This window comes from Clavelina lepadiformis, chromosome 7 (genome assembly GCF_947623445.1).
Source record: "Clavelina lepadiformis chromosome 7, kaClaLepa1.1, whole genome shotgun sequence".
NCBI lineage: Eukaryota > Metazoa > Chordata > Ascidiacea > Aplousobranchia > Clavelinidae > Clavelina > Clavelina lepadiformis.
Genome location: NC_135246.1, coordinates 1,818,646 through 1,833,138, shown reverse-complemented (window position 1 = coordinate 1,833,138; position 14,493 = coordinate 1,818,646). Strand labels below are relative to the sequence as shown.

General features: G+C 38.0%; 14 non-coding genes across 14 annotated transcripts; all 14 read left to right on the top strand.

The window, feature by feature from the left end:
* Nucleotides 1-944: 944 nt before the first annotated feature.
* Trnar-gcg (transfer RNA arginine (anticodon GCG)) lies at nt 945-1,017 on the top strand. Its single transcript has one exon. It is a non-coding gene; the product is annotated as a tRNA-Arg (tRNA).
* A 354-nt stretch (nt 1,018-1,371) lies between these two features.
* Trnar-ucg (transfer RNA arginine (anticodon UCG)) lies at nt 1,372-1,444 on the top strand. Its single transcript has one exon. It is a non-coding gene; the product is annotated as a tRNA-Arg (tRNA).
* A 1,656-nt stretch (nt 1,445-3,100) lies between these two features.
* Trnar-acg (transfer RNA arginine (anticodon ACG)) lies at nt 3,101-3,173 on the top strand. The gene has a single exon. It is a non-coding gene; the product is annotated as a tRNA-Arg (tRNA).
* A 354-nt stretch (nt 3,174-3,527) lies between these two features.
* On the top strand, nt 3,528-3,600 carry Trnar-ucg (transfer RNA arginine (anticodon UCG)). Its single transcript has one exon. It is a non-coding gene; the product is annotated as a tRNA-Arg (tRNA).
* A 1,656-nt stretch (nt 3,601-5,256) lies between these two features.
* Nucleotides 5,257-5,329, top strand: Trnar-acg (transfer RNA arginine (anticodon ACG)). Its single transcript has one exon. It is a non-coding gene; the product is annotated as a tRNA-Arg (tRNA).
* Nucleotides 5,330-5,683: 354 nt separating this feature from the next.
* Trnar-ucg (transfer RNA arginine (anticodon UCG)) lies at nt 5,684-5,756 on the top strand. The gene has a single exon. It is a non-coding gene; the product is annotated as a tRNA-Arg (tRNA).
* A 1,655-nt stretch (nt 5,757-7,411) lies between these two features.
* Nucleotides 7,412-7,484, top strand: Trnar-acg (transfer RNA arginine (anticodon ACG)). The gene has a single exon. It is a non-coding gene; the product is annotated as a tRNA-Arg (tRNA).
* Nucleotides 7,485-7,838: 354 nt separating this feature from the next.
* Nucleotides 7,839-7,911, top strand: Trnar-ucg (transfer RNA arginine (anticodon UCG)). Its single transcript has one exon. It is a non-coding gene; the product is annotated as a tRNA-Arg (tRNA).
* Nucleotides 7,912-9,566: 1,655 nt separating this feature from the next.
* Trnar-acg (transfer RNA arginine (anticodon ACG)) lies at nt 9,567-9,639 on the top strand. The gene has a single exon. It is a non-coding gene; the product is annotated as a tRNA-Arg (tRNA).
* Nucleotides 9,640-9,993: 354 nt separating this feature from the next.
* Trnar-ucg (transfer RNA arginine (anticodon UCG)) lies at nt 9,994-10,066 on the top strand. Its single transcript has one exon. It is a non-coding gene; the product is annotated as a tRNA-Arg (tRNA).
* A 1,655-nt stretch (nt 10,067-11,721) lies between these two features.
* On the top strand, nt 11,722-11,794 carry Trnar-acg (transfer RNA arginine (anticodon ACG)). Its single transcript has one exon. It is a non-coding gene; the product is annotated as a tRNA-Arg (tRNA).
* A 354-nt stretch (nt 11,795-12,148) lies between these two features.
* Trnar-ucg (transfer RNA arginine (anticodon UCG)) lies at nt 12,149-12,221 on the top strand. Its single transcript has one exon. It is a non-coding gene; the product is annotated as a tRNA-Arg (tRNA).
* A 1,656-nt stretch (nt 12,222-13,877) lies between these two features.
* Nucleotides 13,878-13,950, top strand: Trnar-acg (transfer RNA arginine (anticodon ACG)). The gene has a single exon. It is a non-coding gene; the product is annotated as a tRNA-Arg (tRNA).
* A 354-nt stretch (nt 13,951-14,304) lies between these two features.
* Nucleotides 14,305-14,377, top strand: Trnar-ucg (transfer RNA arginine (anticodon UCG)). Its single transcript has one exon. It is a non-coding gene; the product is annotated as a tRNA-Arg (tRNA).
* The last annotated feature ends 116 nt before the right edge of the window (nt 14,378-14,493 follow it).

The following is a 14,493-nucleotide window of genomic DNA, read 5'->3' as shown; positions in this document are numbered from 1 at the left end:
TTTGTTAGACTCTTACGTAGGGCTTTTAAAATACGTTTCCACCAATCAGTGCCAACATGGTCGGTATTGTGTTTTGGCCTTGGAATTATCCTAGAAAATGAAGTGTTTCCAATTTTAAGATGGCGTTCAAGATGTAGGTAAAACTTGGCATGAGAAAAACGAAAATTTGTATTTCAAGAGGGGTCAAACACCAAAAATGCCATAAAATCTTTGTTTGTTTTTTCATACAGTAAATTTGCTTACTAAAAACTGATTACTCAAAAATTCCTCCATTGGGCTCTCTGAAATTTCGAATGTCTGTTCAGTATGCTTTGAACTACCATTCCATAAAATGCCATCAAAAAACCATGATTCAAACATTTTTCACAGAGGCGCAAAATATACACTAAAAGTTTTGGTTTAAAAAACCCAATCTTAGCTATTTTCATGCTAATTTTTAGCCTAATTCTGCACGAGTCCCGGGACATTAAAGCACGCCAACTGCTATTGCAATTTTTAGGCTACAAAACATGCTGTTTTCTGATTGGTCTAAATAGCTTCTTTAAAGCCCTACGTAGGAGTACAACAAATTCAAAAAGATCTTAGTTTTAGGTCTTTGACCCCTCTTAAGGGCAAACTATCCAATCTATATATTAATCCTATTTACAGCGGGAGTTAGAGGTACGTGAATTCTGTCATATACGAGTATGGTGTAATCGTAGGCATACCTATACTTTGTATGCAAAAGGTAATCGCGACTGTATTCTTGGTAATGTTACTACAAATTACGTTTTAAAATCAGACATTTGCCCCTTCTTCAAATATATACAATACATCTCCTAAAACACGAACCTTGACGTAACTAATGTTTTGTTATGTATAAATGCATTTAATATATTGAAATTTTAACTGAGGTAAATTCATTATTACAGGGATTACGTAAATGACATTTTGTAAAAACTTGTGGGTGCGTGGCGCAATGGATAACGCGTCTGACTGCGGATCAGAAGATTCCAGGTTCGAATCCTGGCTCGCTCGTTCAAGCTTTTTACGAATTCGTAGACAATCAAAACTAATCAGATATTTTTGCTTAGTTTTAAAATCCAAATATCTACCAGTTTATTTTACCGAGAAAGGATTTGAGACATATGAAGTTTATATTTGACGGACACGAGCAATCTGTTCCATGTGGTGAAATTGTTAGTTTAAGCACGACTCAGGAGCACTTTTGCAATTAACTGGTGCAGGGGGATCTGTCATGCATTTAACGATATTTTCAGGTCAGTCCTGTACTTGGAAGAACTTGCCATGTGAACGAGGTTCACCACCAATCAAATTAGATTACACCAACCTCGTATTGATGGAAGTTACGCTGATTGCTTTTCCTTGACAGGGCACGTAGCGTAATGGATAACGCGTCTGACTTCGGATCAGAAGATTGCAGGTTCGAGTCCTGCCGTGCTCGCTTTCGAATGAATCAACTCACAGTATAAAAGCCAACTATTGGCTTATTCTCACAATGTACGTTTGTAAAGTTTGAGGCAGTTTTTATAGAACCAAATTGAGATTTATTTGTTTTGTAAATTGAAATCAAATCTCGACGTTCCAAAAATATTTAGATGTTTATACGCTCCATTTAGTCGCTGTATGCTCGCCGGGCGTTGTGGCGCACGCCTGTAATCCAGTTACTTGGAAGCTGGAGTTGTTGAACAACTTGAAACTGGGAAATGTGGGGTACTTGGACCTATGTCGAGCAGGTGTCCGCGCTAAGCTCAGCGTCAATATGGCCGTCTTATGGGAACGTAAGGTGTCCAGGTTGTCCAAGAAGGAACGAACCGGGTCAGGTCCGTAAGGGAGCAGCCAAGAGTTCCTGCGTTGACCAGTAGCCGGACAGCACCCGTGAATAGGCCGAGTCTCGTAGCCCGGTTAATATAATTGGACTCAACTCTCTTTTGTTAAAACCATTCTGTTTCGTGTATGGTACACTGCTGACTTAATTAGTTTGTACACACATTGGGCCGTAAAACTTATTTTAATGCGTAAAAATCAAACTTCAAATATTAACATAAAAGCAGTAGTTTTGTAAACGTACGAAAAGTTTCTCATCGCGTAAAGATAATATTACGAGTGCTATGTATGAAGGAAACGTGTTTGTGAAAAACTTAAACTTTTCTAAGTTTGTTAGACTCTTACGTAGGGCTTTTAAAATACGTTTCCACCAATCAGTGCCAACATGGTCGGTATTGTGTTTTGGCCTTGGAATTATCCTAGAAAATGAAGTGTTTCCAATTTTAAGATGGCGTTCAAGATGTAGGTAAAACTTGGCATGAGAAAAACGAAAATTTGTATTTCAAGAGGGGTCAAACACCAAAAATGCCATAAAATCTTTGTTTGTTTTTTCATACAGTAAATTTGCTTACTAAAAACTGATTACTCAAAAATTCCTCCATTGGGCTCTCTGAAATTTCGAATGTCAGTTCAGTATGCTTTGAACTACCATTCCATAAAATGCCATCAAAAAACCATGATTCAAACATTTTTCACAGAGGCGCAAAATATACACTAAAAGTTTTGGTTTAAAAAACCCAATCTTAGCTATTTTCATGCTAATTTTTAGCCTAATTCTGCACGAGTCCAGGGACATTAAAGCACGCCAACTGCTATTGCAATTTCTAGGCTACAAAACATGCTGTTTTCTGATTGGTCTAAATAGCTTCTTTAAAGCCCTACGTAGGAGTACAACAAATTCAAAAAGATCTTAGTTTTAGGTCTTTGACCCCTCTTAAGGGCAAACTATCCAATCTATATATTAATCCTATTTACAGCGGGAGTTAGAGGTACGTGAATTCTGTCATATACGAGTATGGTGTAATCGTAGGCATACCTATACTTTGTATGCAAAAGGTAATCGCGACTGTATTCTTGGTAATGTTACTACAAATTAAGTGATAAAATCAGACATTTGCCCCTTCTTCAAATATATACAATACATCTCCTAAAACACGAACCTTGACGTAACTAATGTTTTGTTATGTATAAATGCATATAATATATTGAAATTTTAACTGAGGTAAATTCATTATTACAGGGATTACGTAAATGACATTTTGTAAAAACTTGTGGGTGCGTGGCGCAATGGATAACGCGTCTGACTACGGATCAGAAGATTCCAGGTTCGAATCCTGGCTCGCTCGTTCAAGCTTTTTACGAATTCGTAGACAATCAAAACTAATCAGATATTTTTGCTTAGTTTTAAAATCCAAATATCTACCAGTTTATTTTACCGAGAAAGGATTTGAGACATATGAAGTTTATATTTGACGGACACGAGCAATCTGTTCCATGTGGTGAAATTGTTAGTTTAAGCACGACTCAGGAGCACTTTTGCAATTAACTGGTGCAGGGGGATCTGTCATGCATTTAACGATATTTTCAGGTCAGTCCTGTACTTGGAAGAACTTGCCATGTGAACGAGGTTCACCACCAATCAAATTAGATTACACCAACCTCGTATTGATGGAAGTTACGCTGATTGCTTTTCCTTGACAGGGCACGTAGCGTAATGGATAACGCGTCTGACTTCGGATCAGAAGATTGCAGGTTCGAGTCCTGCCGTGCTCGCTTTCGAATGAATCAACTCACAGTATAAAAGCCAACTATTGGCTTATTCTCACAATGTACGTTTGTAAAGTTTGAGGCAGTTTTTATAGAACCAAATTGAGATTTATTTGTTTTGTAAATTGAAATCAAATCTCGACGTTCCAAAAATATTTAGATGTTTATACGCTCCATTTAGTCGCTGTATGCTCGCCGGGCGTTGTGGCGCACGCCTGTAATCCAGTTACTTGGAAGCTGGAGTTGTTGAACAACTTGAAACTGGGAAATGTGGGGTACTTGGACCTATGTCGAGCAGGTGTCCGCGCTAAGCTCAGCGTCAATATGGCCGTCTTATGGGAACGTAAGGTGTCCAGGTTGTCCAAGAAGGAACGAACCGGGTCAGGTCCGTAAGGGAGCAGCCAAGAGTTCCTGCGTTGACCAGTAGCCGGACAGCACCCGTGAATAGGCCGAGTCTCGTAGCCCGGTTAATATAATTGGACTCAACTCTCTTTTGTTAAAACCATTCTGTTTCGTGTATGGTACACTGCTGACTTAATTAGTTTGTACACACATTGGGCCGTAAAACTTATTTTAATGCGTAAAAATCAAACTTCAAATATTAACATAAAAGCAGTAGTTTTGTAAACGTACGAAAAGTTTCTCATCGCGTAAAGATAATATTACGAGTGCTATGTATGAAGGAAACGTGTTTGTGAAAAACTTAAACTTTTCTAAGTTTGTTAGACTCTTACGTAGGGCTTTTAAAATACGTTTCCACCAATCAGTGCCAACATGGTCGGTATTGTGTTTTGGCCTTGGAATTATCCTAGAAAATGAAGTGTTTCCAATTTTAAGATGGCGTTCAAGATGTAGGTAAAACTTGGCATGAGAAAAACGAAAATTTGTATTTCAAGAGGGGTCAAACACCAAAAATGCCATAAAATCTTTGTTTGTTTTTTCATACAGTAAATTTGCTTACTAAAAACTGATTACTCAAAAATTCCTCCATTGGGCTCTCTGAAATTTCGAATGTCAGTTCAGTATGCTTTGAACTACCATTCCATAAAATGCCATCAAAAAACCATGATTCAAACATTTTTCACAGAGGCGCAAAATATACACTAAAAGTTTTGGTTTAAAAAACCCAATCTTAGCTATTTTCATGCTAATTTTTAGCCTAATTCTGCACGAGTCCCGGGACATTAAAGCACGCCAACTGCTAGTGCAATTTCTAGGCTACAAAACATGCTGCCTTCTGATTGGTCTAAATAGCTTCTTTAAAGCCCTACGTAGGAGTACAACAAATTCATAAAGATCTTAGTTTTAGGTCTTTGACCCCTCTTAAGGGCAAACTATCCAATCTATATATTAATCCTATTTACAGCGGGAGTTAGAGGTACGTGAATTCTGTCATATACGAGTATGGTGTAATCGTAGGCATACCTATACTTTGTATGCAAAAGGTAATCGCGACTGTATTCTTGGTAATGTTACTACAAATTAAGTGATAAAATCAGACATTTGCCCCTTCTTCAAATATATACAATACATCTCCTAAAACACGAACCTTGACGTAACTAATGTTTTGTTATGTATAAATGCATTTAATATATTGAAATTTTAACTGAGGTAAATTCATTATTACAGGGATTACGTAAATGACATTTTGTAAAAACTTGTGGGTGCGTGGCGCAATGGATAACGCGTCTGACTACGGATCAGAAGATTCCAGGTTCGAATCCTGGCGCGCTCGTTCAAGATTTTTACGAATTCGTAGGCAATCAAAGCTAATAAGATATTTTTGCTTAGTTTTAAAATCCAAATATCTACCAGTTTATTTTACCGAGAAAGGATTTGAGACATATGAAGTTTATATTTGACGGACACGAGCAATCTGTTCCATGTGGTGAAATTGTTAGTTTAAGCACGACTCAGGAGCACTTTTGCAATTAACTGGTGCAGGGGGATCTGTCATGCATTTAACGATATTTTCAGGTCAGTCCTGTACTTGGAAGAACTTGCCATGTGAACGAGGTTCACCACCAATCAAATTAGATTACACCAACCTCGTATTGATGGAAGTTACGCTGATTGCTTTTCCTTGACAGGGCACGTAGCGTAATGGATAACGCGTCTGACTTCGGATCAGAAGATTGCAGGTTCGAGTCCTGCCGTGCTCGCTTTCGAATGAATCAACTCACAGTATAAAAGCCAACTATTGGCTTATTCTCACAATGTACGTTTGTAAAGTTTGAGGCAGTTTTTATAGAACCAAATTGAGATTTATTTGTTTTGTAAATTGAAATCAAATCTCGACGTTCCAAAAATATTTAGATGTTTATACGCTCCATTTAGTCGCTGTATGCTCGCCGGGCGTTTTGGCGCACGCCTGTAATCCAGTTACTTGGAAGCTGGAGTTGTTGAACAACTTGAAACTGGGAAATGTGGGGTACTTGGACCTATGTCGAGCAGGCGTCCGCGCTAAGCTCAGCGTCAATATGGCCGTCTTATGGGAACGTAAGGTGTCCAGGTTGTCCAAGAAGGAACGAACCGGGTCAGGTCCGTAAGGGAGCAGCCAAAAGTTCCTGCGTTGACCAGTAGCGGGACAGCACCCGTGAATAGGCCGAGTCTCGTAGCCCGGTTAATATAATTGGACTCAACTCTCTTTTGTTAAAATCATTCTGTTTCGTGTATGGTACACTGCTGACTTAATTAGTTTGTACACAAATTGGGCCGTAAAACTTATTTTAATGCGTAAAAATCAAACTTCAAATATTAACATAAAAGCAGTAGTTTTGTAAACGTACGAAAAGTTTCTCATCGCGTAAAGATAATATTACGAGTGCTATGTATGAAGGAAACGTGTTTGTGAAAAACTTAAACTTTTCTAAGTTTGTTAGACTCTTACGTAGGGCTTTTAAAATACGTTTCCACCAATCAGTGCCAACATGGTCGGTATTGTGTTTTGGCCTTGGAATTATCCTAGAAAATGAAGTGTTTCCAATTTTAAGATGGCGTTCAAGATGTAGGTAAAACTTGGCATGAGAAAAACGAAAATTTGTATTTCAAGAGGGGTCAAACACCAAAAATGCCATAAAATCTTTGTTTGTTTTTCATACAGTAAATTTGCTTACTAAAAACTGATTACTCAAAAATTCCTCCATTGGGCTCTCTGAAATTTCGAATGTCAGTTCATTATGCTTTGAACTACCATTCCATAAAATGCCATCAAAAAACCATGATTCAAACATTTTTCACAGAAGCGCAAAATATACACAAAAAGTTTTGGTTTAAAAAACCCAATCTTAGCTATTTTCATGCTAATTTTTAGCCTAATTCTGCACGAGTCCCGGGACATTAAAGCACGCCAACTGCTAGTGCAATTTCTAGGCTACAAAACATGCTGCCTTCTGATTGGTCTAAATAGCTTCTTTAAAGCCCTACGTAGGAGTACAACAAATTCATAAAGATCTTAGTTATAGGTCTTTGACCCCTATTAAGGGAAAAATATCCAATCTATATATTAATCCTATTTACAGCGGGAGTTAGAGGTACGTGAATTCTGTCATATACGAGTATGGTGTAATCGTAGGCATACCTATACTTTGTATGCAAAAGGTAATCGCGACTGTATTCTTGGTAATGTTACTACAAATTACGTTTTAAAATCAGACATTTGCCCCTTCTTCAAATATATACAATACATCTCCTAAAACACGAACCTTGACGTAACTAATGTTTTGTTATGTATAAATGCATTTAATATATTGAAATTTCAACTGAGGTAAATTCATTATTACAGGGATTACGTAAATGACATTTTGTAAAAACTTGTGGGTGCGTGGCGCAATGGATAACGCGTCTGACTACGGATCAGAAGATTCCAGGTTCGAATCCTGGCTCGCTCGTTCAAGCTTTTTACGAATTCGTAGACAATCAAAGCTAATAAGATATTTTTGCTTAGTTTTAAAATCCAAATATCTACCAGTTTATTTTACCGAGAAAGGATTTGAGACATATGAAGTTTATATTTGACGGACACGAGCAATCTGTTCCATGTGGTGAAATTGTTAGTTTAAGCACGACTCAGGAGCACTTTTGCAATTAACTGGTGCAGGGGGATCTGTCATGCATTTAACGATATTTTCAGGTCAGTCCTGTACTTGGAAGAACTTGCCATGTGAACGAGGCTCACCACCAATCAAATTAGATTACACCAACCTCGTATTGATGGAAGTTACGCTGATTGCTTTTCCTTGACAGGGCACGTAGCGTAATGGATAACGCGTCTGACTTCGGATCAGAAGATTGCAGGTTCGAGTCCTGCCGTGCTCGCTTTCGAATGAATCAACTCACAGTATAAAAGCCAACTATTGGCTTATTCTCACAATGTACGTTTGTAAAGTTTGAGGCAGTTTTTATAGAACCAAATTGAGATTTATTTGTTTTGTAAATTGAAATCAAATCTCGACGTTCCAAAAATATTTAGATGTTTATACGCTCCATTTAGTCGCTGTATGCTCGCCGGGCGTTGTGGCGCACGCCTGTAATCCAGTTACTTGGAAGCTGGAGTTGTTGAACAACTTGAAACTGGGAAATGTGGGGTACTTGGACCTATGTCGAGCAGGTGTCCGCGCTAAGCTCAGCGTCAATATGGCCGTCTTATGGGAACGTAAGGTGTCCAGGTTGTCCAAGAAGGAACGAACCGGGTCAGGTCCGTAAGGGAGCAGCCAAGAGTTCCTGCGTTGACCAGTAGCCAGACAGCACCCGTGAATAGGCCGAGTCTCGTAGCCCGGTTAATATAATTGGACTCAACTCTCTTTTGTTAAAACCATTCTGTTTCGTGTATGGTACACTGCTGACTTAATTAGTTTGTACACACATTCGGCCGTAAAACTTATTTTAATGCGTAAAAATCAAACTTCAAATATTAACATAAAAGCAGTAGTTTTGTAAACGTACGAAAAGTTTCTCATCGCGTAAAGATAATATTACGAGTGCTATGTATGAAGGAAACGTGTTTGTGAAAAACTTAAACTTTTCTAAGTTTGTTAGACTCTTACGTAAGGCTTTTAAAATACGTTTCCACCAATCAGTGCCAACATGGTCGGTATTGTGTTTTGGCCTTGGAATTATCCTAGAAAATGAAGTGTTTCCAATTTTAAGATGGCGTTCAAGATGTAGGTAAAACTTGGCATGAGAAAAACGAAAATTTGTATTTCAAGAGGGGTCAAACACCAAAAATGCCATAAAATCTTTGTTTGTTTTTTCATACAGTAAATTTGCTTACTAAAAACTGATTACTCAAAAATTCCTCCATTGGGCTCTCTGAAATTTCGAATGTCAGTTCAGTATGCTTTGAACTACCATTCCATAAAATGCCATCAAAAAACCATGATTCAAACATTTTTCACAGAGGCGCAAAATATACACTAAAAGTTTTGGTTTAAAAAACCCAATCTTAGCTATTTTCATGCTAATTTTTAGCCTAATTCTGCACGAGTCCCGGGACATTAAAGCACGCCAACTGCTATTGCAATTTCTAGGCTACAAACATGCTGCCTTCTGATTGGTCTAAATAGCTTCTTTAAAGCCCTACGTAGGAGTACAACAAATTCATAAAGATCTTAGTTTTAGGTCTTTGACCCCTCTTAAGGGCAAACTATCCAATCTATATATTAATCCTATTTACAGCGGGAGTTAGAGGTACGTGAATTCTGTCATATACGAGTATGGTGTAATCGTAGGCATTCCTATACTTTGTATGCAAAAGGTAATCGCGACTGTATTCTTGGTAATGTTACTACAAATTAAGTGATAAAATCAGACATTTGCCCCTTCTTCAAATATATACAATACATCTCCTAAAACACGAACCTTGACGTAACTAATGTTTTGTTATGTATAAATGCATTTAATATATTGAAATTTTAACTGAGGTAAATTCATTATTACAGGGATTACGTAAATGACATTTTGTAAAAACTTGTGGGTGCGTGGCGCAATGGATAACGCGTCTGACTACGGATCAGAAGATTCCAGGTTCGAATCCTGGCGCGCTCGTTCAAGCTTTTTACGAATTCGTAGGCAATCAAAGCTAATAAGATATTTTTGCTTAGTTTTAAAATCCAAATATCTACCAGTTTATTTTACCGAGAAAGGATTTGAGACATATGAAGTTTATATTTGACGGACACGAGCAATCTGTTCCATGTGGTGAAATTGTTAGTTTAAGCACGACTCAGGAGCACTTTTGCAATTAACTGGTGCAGGGGGATCTGTCATGCATTTAACGATATTTTCAGGTCAGTCCTGTACTTGGAAGAACTTGCCATGTGAACGAGGTTCACCACCAATCAAATTAGATTACACCAACCTCGTATTGATGGAAGTTACGCTGATTGCTTTTCCTTGACAGGGCACGTAGCGTAATGGATAACGCGTCTGACTTCGGATCAGAAGATTGCAGGTTCGAGTCCTGCCGTGCTCGCTTTCGAATGAATCAACTCACAGTATAAAAGCCAACTATTGGCTTATTCTCACAATGTACGTTTGTAAAGTTTGAGGCAGTTTTTATAGAACCAAATTGAGATTTATTTGTTTTGTAAATTGAAATCAAATCTCGACGTTCCAAAAATATTTAGATGTTTATACGCTCCATTTAGTCGCTGTATGCTCGCCGGGCGTTTTGGCGCACGCCTGTAATCCAGTTACTTGGAAGCTGGAGTTGTTGAACAACTTGAAACTGGGAAATGTGGGGTACTTGGACCTATGTCGAGCAGGTGTCCGCGCTAAGCTCAGCGTCAATATGGCCGTCTTATGGGAACGTAAGGTGTCCAGGTTGTCCAAGAAGGAACGAACCGGGTCAGGTCCGTAAGGGAGCAGCCAAAAGTTCCTGCGTTGACCAGTAGCGGGACAGCACCCGTGAATAGGCCGAGTCTCGTAGCCCGGTTAATATAATTGGACTCAACTCTCTTTTGTTAAAACCATTCTGTTTCGTGTATGGTACACTGTTGACTTAATTAGTTTGTACACAAATTGGGCCGTAAAACTTATTTTAATGCGTAAAAATCAAACTTCAAATATTAACATAAAAGCAGTAGTTTTGTAAACGTACGAAAAGTTTCTCATCGCGTAAAGATAATATTACGAGTGCTATGTATGAAGGAAACGTGTTTGTGAAAAACTTAAACTTTTCTAAGTTTGTTAGACTCTTACGTAGGGCTTTTAAAATACGTTTCCACCAATCAGTGCCAACATGGTCGGTATTGTGTTTTGGCCTTGGAATTATCCTAGAAAATGAAGTGTTTCCAATTTTAAGATGGCGTTCAAGATGTAGGTAAAACTTGGCATGAGAAAAACGAAAATTTGTATTTCAAGAGGGGTCAAACACCAAAAATGCCATAAAATCTTTGTTTGTTTTTCATACAGTAAATTTGCTTACTAAAAACTGATTACTCAAAAATTCCTCCATTGGGCTCTCTGAAATTTCGAATGTCAGTTCATTATGCTTTGAACTACCATTCCATAAAATGCCATCAAAAAACCATGATTCAAACATTTTTCACAGAAGCGCAAAATATACACAAAAAGTTTTGGTTTAGAAAACCCAATCTTAGCTATTTTCATGCTAATTTTTAGCCTAATTCTGCACGAGTCCCGGGACATTAAAGCACGCCAACTGCTAGTGCAATTTCTAGGCTACAAAACATGCTGCCTTCTGATTGGTCTAAATAGCTTCTTTAAAGCCCTACGTAGGAGTACAACAAATTCATAAAGATCTTAGTTATAGGTCTTTGACCCCTATTAAGGGCAAAATATCCAATCTATATATTAATCCTATTTACAGCGGGAGTTAGAGGTACGTGAATTCTGTCATATACGAGTATGGTGTAATCGTAGGCATACCTATACTTTGTATGCAAAAGGTAATCGCGACTGTATTCTTGGTAATGTTACTACAAATTACGTTTTAAAATCAGACATTTGCCCCTTCTTCAAATATATACAATACATCTCCTAAAACACGAACCTTGACGTAACTAATGTTTTGTTATGTATAAATGCATTTAATATATTGAAATTTCAACTGAGGTAAATTCATTATTACAGGGATTACGTAAATGACATTTTGTAAAAACTTGTGGGTGCGTGGCGCAATGGATAACGCGTCTGACTACGGATCAGAAGATTCCAGGTTCGAATCCTGGCTCGCTCGTTCAAGCTTTTTACGAATTCGTAGACAATCAAAACTAATAAGATATTTTTGCTTAGTTTTAAAATCCAAATATCTACCAGTTTATTTTACCGAGAAAGGATTTGAGACATATGAAGTTTATATTTGACGGACACGAGCAATCTGTTCCATGTGGTGAAATTGTTAGTTTAAGCACGACTCAGGAGCACTTTTGCAATTAACTGGTGCAGGGGGATCTGTCATGCATTTAACGATATTTTCAGGTCAGTCCTGTACTTGGAAGAACTTGCCATGTGAACGAGGCTCACCACCAATCAAATTAGATTACACCAACCTCGTATTGATGGAAGTTACGCTGATTGCTTTTCCTTGACAGGGCACGTAGCGTAATGGATAACGCGTCTGACTTCGGATCAGAAGATTGCAGGTTCGAGTCCTGCCGTGCTCGCTTTCGAATGAATCAACTCACAGTATAAAAGCCAACTATTGGCTTATTCTCACAATGTACGTTTGTAAAGTTTGAGGCAGTTTTTATAGAACCAAATTGAGATTTATTTGTTTTGTAAATTGAAATCAAATCTCGACGTTCCAAAAATATTTAGATGTTTATACGCTCCATTTAGTCGCTGTATGCTCGCCGGGCGTTGTGGCGCACGCCTGTAATCCAGTTACTTGGAAGCTGGAGTTGTTGAACAACTTGAAACTGGAAAATGTGGGGTACTTGGACCTATGTCGAGCAGGTGTCCGCGCTAAGCTCAGCGTCAATATGGCCGTCTTATGGGAACGTAAGGTGTCCAGGTTGTCCAAGAAGGAACGAACCGGGTCAGGTCCGTAAGGGAGCAGCCAAGAGTTCCTGCGTTGACCAGTAGCGGGACAGCACCCGTGAATAGGCCGAGTCTCGTAGCCCGGTTAATATAATTGGACTCAACTCTCTTTTGTTAAAACCATTCTGTTTCGTGTATGGTACACTGCTGACTTAATTAGTTTGTACACAAATTGGGCCGTAAAACTTATTTTAATGCGTAAAAATCAAACTTCAAATATTAACATAAAAGCAGTAGTTTTGTAAACGTACGAAAAGTTTCTCATCGCGTAAAGATAATATTACGAGTGCTATGTATGAAGGAAACGTGTTTGTGAAAAACTTAAACTTTTCTAAGTTTGTTAGACTCTTACGTAGGGCTTTTAAAATACGTTTCCACCAATCAGTGCCAACATGGTCGGTATTGTGTTTTGGCCTTGGAATTATCCTAGAAAATGAAGTGTTTCCAATTTTAAGATGGCGTTCAGGATGTAGGTAAAACTTGGCATGAGAAAAACGAAAATTTGTATTTCAAGAGGGGTCAAACACCAAAAATGCCATAAAATCTTTGTTTGTTTTTTCATACAGTAAATTTGCTTACTAAAAACTGATTACTCAAAAATTCCTCCATTGGGCTCTCTGAAATTTCGAATGTCAGTTCAGTATGCTTTGAACTACCATTCCATAAAATGCCATCAAAAAAACATGATTCAAACATTTTTCACAGAGGCGCAAAATATACACTAAAAGTTTTGGTTTAAAAAACACAATCTTAGCTATTTTCATGCTAATTTTTAGCCTAATTCTGCACGAGTCCCGGGACATTAAAGCACGCCAACTGCTATTGCAATTTCTAGGCTACAAAACATGCTGTTTTCTGATTGGTCTAAATAGCTTCTTTAAAGCCCTACGTAGGAGTACAACAAATTCATAAAGATCTTAGTTTTAGGTCTTTGACCCCTCTTAAGGGCAAACTATCCAATCTATATATTAATCCTATTTACAGCGGGAGTTAGAGGTACGTGAATTCTGTCATATACGAGTATGGTGTAATCGTAGGCATACCTATACTTTGTATGCAAAAGGTAATCGCGACTATATTCTTGGTAATGTTACTACAAATTAAGTGATAAAATCAGACATTTGCCCCTTCTTCAAATATATACAATACATCTCCTAAAACACGAACCTTGACGTAACTAATGTTTTGTTATGTATAAATGCATTTAATTTATTGAAATTGTAACTGAGGTAGATTCATTATTACAGGGATTACGTAAATGACATTTTGTAAAAACTTGTGGGTGCGTGGCGCAATGGATAACGCGTCTGACTACGGATCAGAAGATTCCAGGTTCGAATCCTGGCTCGCTCGTTCAAGCTTTTTACGAATTCGTAGACAAACAAAACTAATAAGATATTTTTGCTTAGTTTTAAAATCCAAATATCTACCAGTTTATTTTACCGAGAAAGGATTTGAGACATATGAAGTTTATATTTGACGGACACGAGCAATCTGTTCCATGTGGTGAAATTGTTAGTTTAAGCACGACTCAGGAGCACTTTTGCAATTAACTGGTGCAGGGGGATCTGTCATGCATTTAACGATATTTTCAGGTCAGTCCTGTACTTGGAAGAACTTGCCATGTGAACGAGGCTCACCACCAATCAAATTAGATTACACCAACCTCGTATTGATGGAAGTTACGCTGATTGCTTTTCCTTGACAGGGCACGTAGCGTAATGGATAACGCGTCTGACTTCGGATCAGAAGATTGCAGGTTCGAGTCCTGCCGTGCTCGCTTTCGAATGAATCAACTCACAGTATAAAAGCCAACTATTGGCTTATTCTCACAATGTACGTTTGTAAAGTTTGAGGCAGTTTTTATAGAACCAAATTGAGATTTATTTGTTTTGT